The following is a 7,091-nucleotide window of genomic DNA, read 5'->3' as shown; positions in this document are numbered from 1 at the left end:
TCATAAGGCATAAGTGCACAGAAAGGGATTAATTCATTATCACGACACAAGTTATCAATTAATTAGTGTCCTTACTATTTAAGCGGGTTCTGTAATCTATTTGAAGAGTTTTCAAGCACCATCTTTAACCCTTTAAACATTAAAAAGACAAAGGTGCTGTGTGCTCCTGCAAGATACAAGCTTTCATGTAATCACTGCCATCCACTGATTAAATTTTTCTGCATGCTGGTAGGTAGGCAGTAAAGAAGGGTCCTTATGTGGTCTTTTTTTATAGAGTGTTGCAGCAGAAACACCTAACTGATCATGATATTATCTCCAATACTCAGCAATGAATCAGTATAATTATTTTTATGTTGTGCAGTGGAGGTTGACCATAACCATAATCCACTTGCAAATTGGTATTATAAAATGGAATCATACAGATAACATTTTAGGTAATATTTGAGGAAGAACTGCTTATTGTAACATGACATAACAAACTACACAGACAAAATACAAAGCTTGAGAAATGTTCTTTTATATCCACGGTATAAATCGCAATAATTATCTTTTTTTTCAAGTCTGGGAGAGCTAAGGTACTCATATCCATTGTGATTTTGAAGCTGTGTACGTAAAACATTGATCTCCACTGCTACTCACTGGGGTGGTTTACCAAAGGAATATATTTTTCACTTTAATCATTACAATCATTCAACCATGTGCTAAGCCCATCCTATGTATTAAACTGCTCTGCTCACAATTAGGTGTTTACAGTAAATACAGCTTTACTTGGTTATGTAAAAAATGTACCATGTGCAGAACCAATAGCAACCAATTAGATTGTTAGATTAGGTAAATATCATGTCTATGGGGCTGATTAATAATGCATTTGCCCAGTGTATAGTTGGGCAAAAGACATTTGCATGACATTACTGTCACTAGATGGGACTGAGGTGCATAGGAAGTTCCTATGCTTCTCATCTCCATCTAGTGGCAGCAATGTCTAGCGAACGCTTTAAAAATCAGCCCTTTAAAGTTACTGAACTTTGCTCATCATCATTGCCTTTTGCAGTGCTTCAGTAAATAAATCTGCTCATGTTGTTCTGGCTGCATGTCATTTAACATTAAAGGAGAACTATGGGGTCAGTGTTTTTCCCCATAGTTCTCCTTGGGGTAACGGGAGGACACCAACTAGCGTCCTCCCGTTACCCTAAGCTCAGTATACCGCAAGCTACAGCTAGCGGTATACTGAGACGCCGCACCTGGAGCGGATCCCGACTTAGATGACGGGATCCGCCCAGCTGCGTGAGTGACAGCTGGCTCTGCCTATCTAGAGGCAGAGCCAGCTGTACCCGCCCCCTCCCCCGTCCGTTCCGCCAGTCAGCGCTGGCAGATCGGAGCGGGGAGAGGGGAATCCAGCCCCTCCCCCTGTCACGGCAGAGAGTCGTGACAGGATCGAGAGGTGAGGGAACCCGGTATGTGTTCCCTCACCTCCCGATCTACTGAGCCGACCTGTGACAGTCTCATTGTCACAGGTCGGCTTAGAACTATGAGGTGAGTGGAAATCACTCATGTCATAGTTCTCCTTTAAAGCAAACCTGTAATGTGCATGAGCTAGGAAAAAGTAACAGGTTCACTTGGCAGCAGGCTCCACATGGAGTCTATGCCCACCTCCTCCATGCTCCTCCACCACCCCAAGATGCACTATGACAGTGGATCAATGCTATGCACTCCCCTCCATCCCTATGTGACAGCACTCTGGTTTGGTAATTGGCTGCACAAAAACCACTGTAGAAAATGTTATTTTTCATTAATTAGTGGCCCGCAGCAGTTATTTGACGGATGGGAACCAATGGTTTACATTTATGTTAGCTGAAATGGCAGGAGCTGACAAACCATGTGTTGTTCTAGATTTACACTTAAAGCTGAACTCCAGCCAAACAGCCACATACACAAATCAAATACATATTGTACATGGGAGCTGTTTTACCTACCCAAGCGTTTGTATTTCTGTCTATCCAGTCCGGAGACTTTACACAATTCAGCCACATAGCTCAGTCTAGCAGGAGAAGGGACCTCCTTTTGGTCTGCTGCAAATAAAAAACACATACAGGTCTTATCCCTCACACAGCCTGAGAGTGGACAGTGAAAGGAGAAGCAGCACACTTGCCTCTCCTCCTATCAACATGTTCCTTGTTAGCACATGGCCATTGCACTACAACCTACTGGCTCCTTGTACTGCTTCTCCCTCTCCCAGTCTGAACTGTGCTGTTGAGGAACTGCAGGAGGCTGATACAAGTCTTCTTTGGATACTTACACTGCTTACTAGGGATGTTCAGATACCAGTTCAGATAGCAGTGCCGATATTTGGCATTTTCATGAGAACTATCAGGGTTGCAGCTGGGACCTGGCTCTGGAGCTCCAGCACTGTCCTGAAATCATTAGTCTGTATGGTTTTAGAAAAACTGTCACATGACAATAAAAAAAAAATTATCAGTAATTGGTATCTGTGAGGACTTGGACAAGTATCAGTATTTGTGCTTGAAAAAATGGTGTTGGTGTTTCCCTTATATTTATTTATAAAAAAAATAATAAAATCATACATTAAAACAGTGATGTACAAATCCCAGGAGCTTTGTGTGCTCCTTACAAATGACAGCTGCCTCCTAACTTTTGTATTTTTCTCTAGTCTAGTCCTGGATCTGGAAAAGTATCTATACATGTACTTGTACCGAGTACGGTACTTGGTATCTGAACATCCCTATTGCTTAAATTTAATAAAATACATTTAGTGGTGTAGTAATGAACACAGAGCAGTCATCTTTTGTATTGTATCGTTTGCCCCGGCATTCAGTTTTAAAGGACAAAAGGAAGGTCACACCCAACTTGGTTGCCTTGAGTGTTACAGTCAGTCAAAGCATTGGATATAAGAATTAGGCCATGCAGGAGTTAACAGAGAGTGAATATGATGCCATCAGGACCACGAGCCAGTTTCTAAGATTTAGGAAGGTCTTCCCTACAAAGGAAGACACAGAAGAGCCCATTATTATTATTACAGGTATTTATATAGAACCGGCAATGTACACAGGGGGGAATTTAGCAAAACTTAAGCAGATTAGCTCTGCAGCCAATCAGCTTCTCTCTTTCATTTACAAATCTTACCTGAACAAACTGAAGAGAGATGCTGATTGGTTGCCATGGGCAAACGCTCCAGGTTCTGCTTGCTCCAGTTTTGATAAATTAAACCCCCCCCAGTGTCTTATATATTGTACATTCAGTCAGTCTCTGTCCTCAAGGAGCTTACAATCTAAGGTCCCAATCTCACATATATACATACACATACTAGAGCCAATTTATCTCCGGCACGTCTTTGGACTGTAGAAGGAAATCCACACAAGCACAGGCAATACATGCAAAATCCATGCAGCTACTGTCCTAGTTGAGAGTTAGACTAAGGACCCTATTGCTGCCAGGCTGGAGTGTTAACCACTGAGCCACTGTGCTGCCTATGCAACAAAACATTGATTCAACTGTGTATAAACACCACTGCAGGTTTGGGGAGGCAAAACGAAAGAGTACACCAGGGGTAGGCAACCTCGGGACTCCAGCTGTGGTGAAACTAGAAATACCATCAAGTCTCTGCCTCTAGGAGTCATGCCTGTGGCAGTCAAACTCTTGCAATCCCTCATGGGACTTGTAGTTCCACAACAGCTGGAGTGCCAACGTTGCCTACCCCTGGGGTAGACCTTTCCTTTCAATTTGTTATCAGTGAGCCATCGGACCCAGTTTATTACAATACATCTTTTCATGGTGCTACAGATAACATGTAACCCTATTACGGAATCACTTCAGCTATAATCACAACGCGTGTGTTATTGCTTTGTTTAATAAACGTGTAAGTAGAATTATGCACTTTATATAACTATCTAGTTGTTGCTATACTGACTGTAACCGGTGATCTACAGATTCTGTCACTCTAACAAAAAAAAAAAAGGTTTTAATAAGTTAAAATCTGGTTGAAAAGACTGTTATTATTTGTAATAGCAATGTTGTAGATTAATACATAATAGAAATACTGATTGATTTTCTTCTATGACATATAGCAGAGGGTGGAATGTGATCTGTCTCCAGATGTGTTGAATTGACGAGCACGGTGGGAGTTGTAGTTCCACAATGGCAGAGGACGTCCCAACCCTGCATTAGGTCAATGGAATATTTAATAACTGATCCCTGCTTCCTTGAAATATTTTAGTCACTGATCCGTTTACAAAAACCACTTTTGTATTTGTATTTTGTAGCTCTGAGCTTGACACTGTTGTTGGTTTCACATATCCCTATGCAAAACAATTTGATCCCTTTAACTAATCAGGGGCTGTTGATAGTATTATTTGCAGAAACTTTCACGATCTGAGTGGAATCCAAAATCCTGTACATAGACGTTTGTTTTCCAAAAAAGCTGCATGCATGTTTTGTGAACTGAGCCCCTAAAATACATCGGTGTTTGCGTAGTGCTGGGTTTGGCGATAGATGATATTTACTATTCTGTAAGGAGAACTTTTCACTCGTATCAAAGATTGCGGAGTATCCTAACAAGCCGACGTTTTCATAGAGTTCCCCGTATCTGTGTGTCTGATCTATTTTGACTTTGTAAATTAAACAATGTTTTTGTTTTTTTTCCCGGGCAGCACTAAACTTTTTTATATAATATAAAATTTACCTTGTACAAAGTATTTCATATTTTTTATTGAAACTGCAAAGGCATTTGGCCTATCTCTTTGTGATCTGTGTTTATTAAAGCATGAAACTATATATGATGTGTCATATACCAGATACAATGCTAAAACATTGTTGAAGCCATATTTGTCTTTTTTCTATGGTGCTGCGGTTTCCCTACTTGGCAGTATGAAGTCATTATCATGATCTGAATAAAGCAATTTGAGAAAAGCCAATCTTTTCATGTATAATTAATCTGTCTTGGAGAATTGGAGAGAGTTATTACAGTCATGCATACCAAAATGTGATCTGTCTTCTTTGTAGGGGGAACATGAAGATGAACTTCAGTCAAACAGCTAAGTACACATTTGAATACATGTGTAGTGCTCACCCCCGAAGAAGCCACTAGATAGATCGGTCCCTCCTAACCTGTCTAGGGTTTACTGTAGTATCGCTGCACCATAAGCACTTATTGACCCTCCAGGGGTGACAGATAAAACTGATTTCCACACTGAAGATATGATGCTGATGGACTTTTATTGAAGAACTTTGGGAGAGAGAGGGTTAGGGCACAGGACACCCAGGATATTGTAGACTCCAAAAATAAAGGACAAAGTACTTGCAGCCTTCACAGATAGAGAACCTTTAAGCTGATTGTGGCAATCTGTGTATTGCGCTCCTGGCTGTAAGGTACTTCCATCTCAGAAGAAATCACCATGCTTCAGTAAAGGAACAACTTCTCAGGCTCCCCGTACCGGCTGAAGTTACTCCAAGTCATTTCCATCCTCAAGCCTCACTCTTTAGGTCCAGTTCTAGGCCTAAGTCTGAGCACATGGCTTCCCTTCCTAGAACGGTCAGGCAATCCAAAGCATCACTCCCTAGGCAGGAGAAACAGGAGGGGGGAGGAAACACTCACAAAGTCAGCCCTGAATATTTATGTCTTCTCCCAGCATGCACCACTGGCCATGAACCTCTTAGTGATTGGCCAGGGAGACACATATATTCATAAAGCATTATTGGATGTTCTGCTCTAATGCAAGGTCGCGCCCATTAGCAGACAGATACAAACAATAACAGAGAGCTTAGGAGAAATCAAATGAGTGCAGACTCTCAAATTGGGATCAGAATGACTACAGTCTGACAGCTCGAAATTCAGATAGTCACTCCTATGTGGCAAAAAATATTGGCACCCCTGCATTTCTCACAGATAATGCACCACTTAGTGCAGAAAACTGTTGCAATTACACATGTTTAGGGATTCTCATGTTAATTTCTTTTGTTTGTGTTGGTATGACACAAAAAAGTGGAGAGAAAAAAATCCAAATCTGACACATTCCTCGCCAAACTCCAAAACTGGATTGGATAAAATTACACCCTCAATTAATATTTGGTAGCACGGCCCTTGGAAAATATAACTGAAATCAATGGCTATCTGTAACCATCAATGAGTTTCTTACACCTCTCTACAGGAATTTTGGACCACTCTTCTTTCGCCAACTGCTCCAGATCTCTTAGATTGGAGGAGTTCCTTTTCCCAACTGCTGTTTTGAGATCTCTTCACAGGTGCTCTATGGGATTCAGATCTGGACTCATTGCTGCTCCAGCACTTTGTCTGAAACCATGCTTTTTGACATGTGCTTTGGGTCATTGTTCTGCTGTAAGACCCATGACCTCTGACAGAGACCCAGCTTTCTGACACTGGGTCCTACATTGCACCCCAGAATTCTTTGGTAGTCTCCAGATTTCATTATGCCATACACACAGTCAAGACATCCACTGCCTGAAGCAGCAAAGCAACCCCAAAACATTAGTGAACCTCCACCATTTGACTGTAGGGGCTGTATTTTTTTTTTCTTTAAAGGCCTCATTTCTTTTTCTGAAAACAGTAGAATGATGGGCTGCACCAAAAAGCCGTCATTTTGGTTTTCGTCAAAAAGCTGTTAATGTTGTGTCATACCACTAAAAACAAAAGAAATAAACATGAGAATACCTAAACATTTGTAATTGCAACGATTTTCTGCACAAAGTGGTGCATTATCTGACAGTAAGGCAGGGGTGCCAATATTTTTGGCCATGACTGTATGTATAGTGTGTAGCCAGTCCTGAGAGTTACACAGTCCTGCCAGATTCTGCAGCCAAAAATGCAAAGTCTTTTATTGGGCATAGGCAGAATACCAGAACACAAAAAGCTAGTCTCCAGTACTGCCGGAGTTTTCCCTGCAGCTGATCTTTTTCAATTACTGGCCCTCCAGCTCCGCAGCATCCGCCTCTGGCAATGCCTCATGGGACTTGTAGTTCTTAAACAGCTGAGGGGCCAGAGCGAGACACCCCTGTTCTACACTGTGTTACTGTGTGGAGGCGGCCATCTTGGCAGAGGCAGAGCTTTGCTTCCTCATGTC

This window comes from Nanorana parkeri, unplaced genomic scaffold (assembly GCF_000935625.1).
Source record: "Nanorana parkeri isolate BGI_ZX_2015 unplaced genomic scaffold, ASM93562v1 scaffold302, whole genome shotgun sequence".
NCBI lineage: Eukaryota > Metazoa > Chordata > Amphibia > Anura > Dicroglossidae > Nanorana > Nanorana parkeri.
This window is presented reverse-complemented; position numbering follows the sequence as displayed.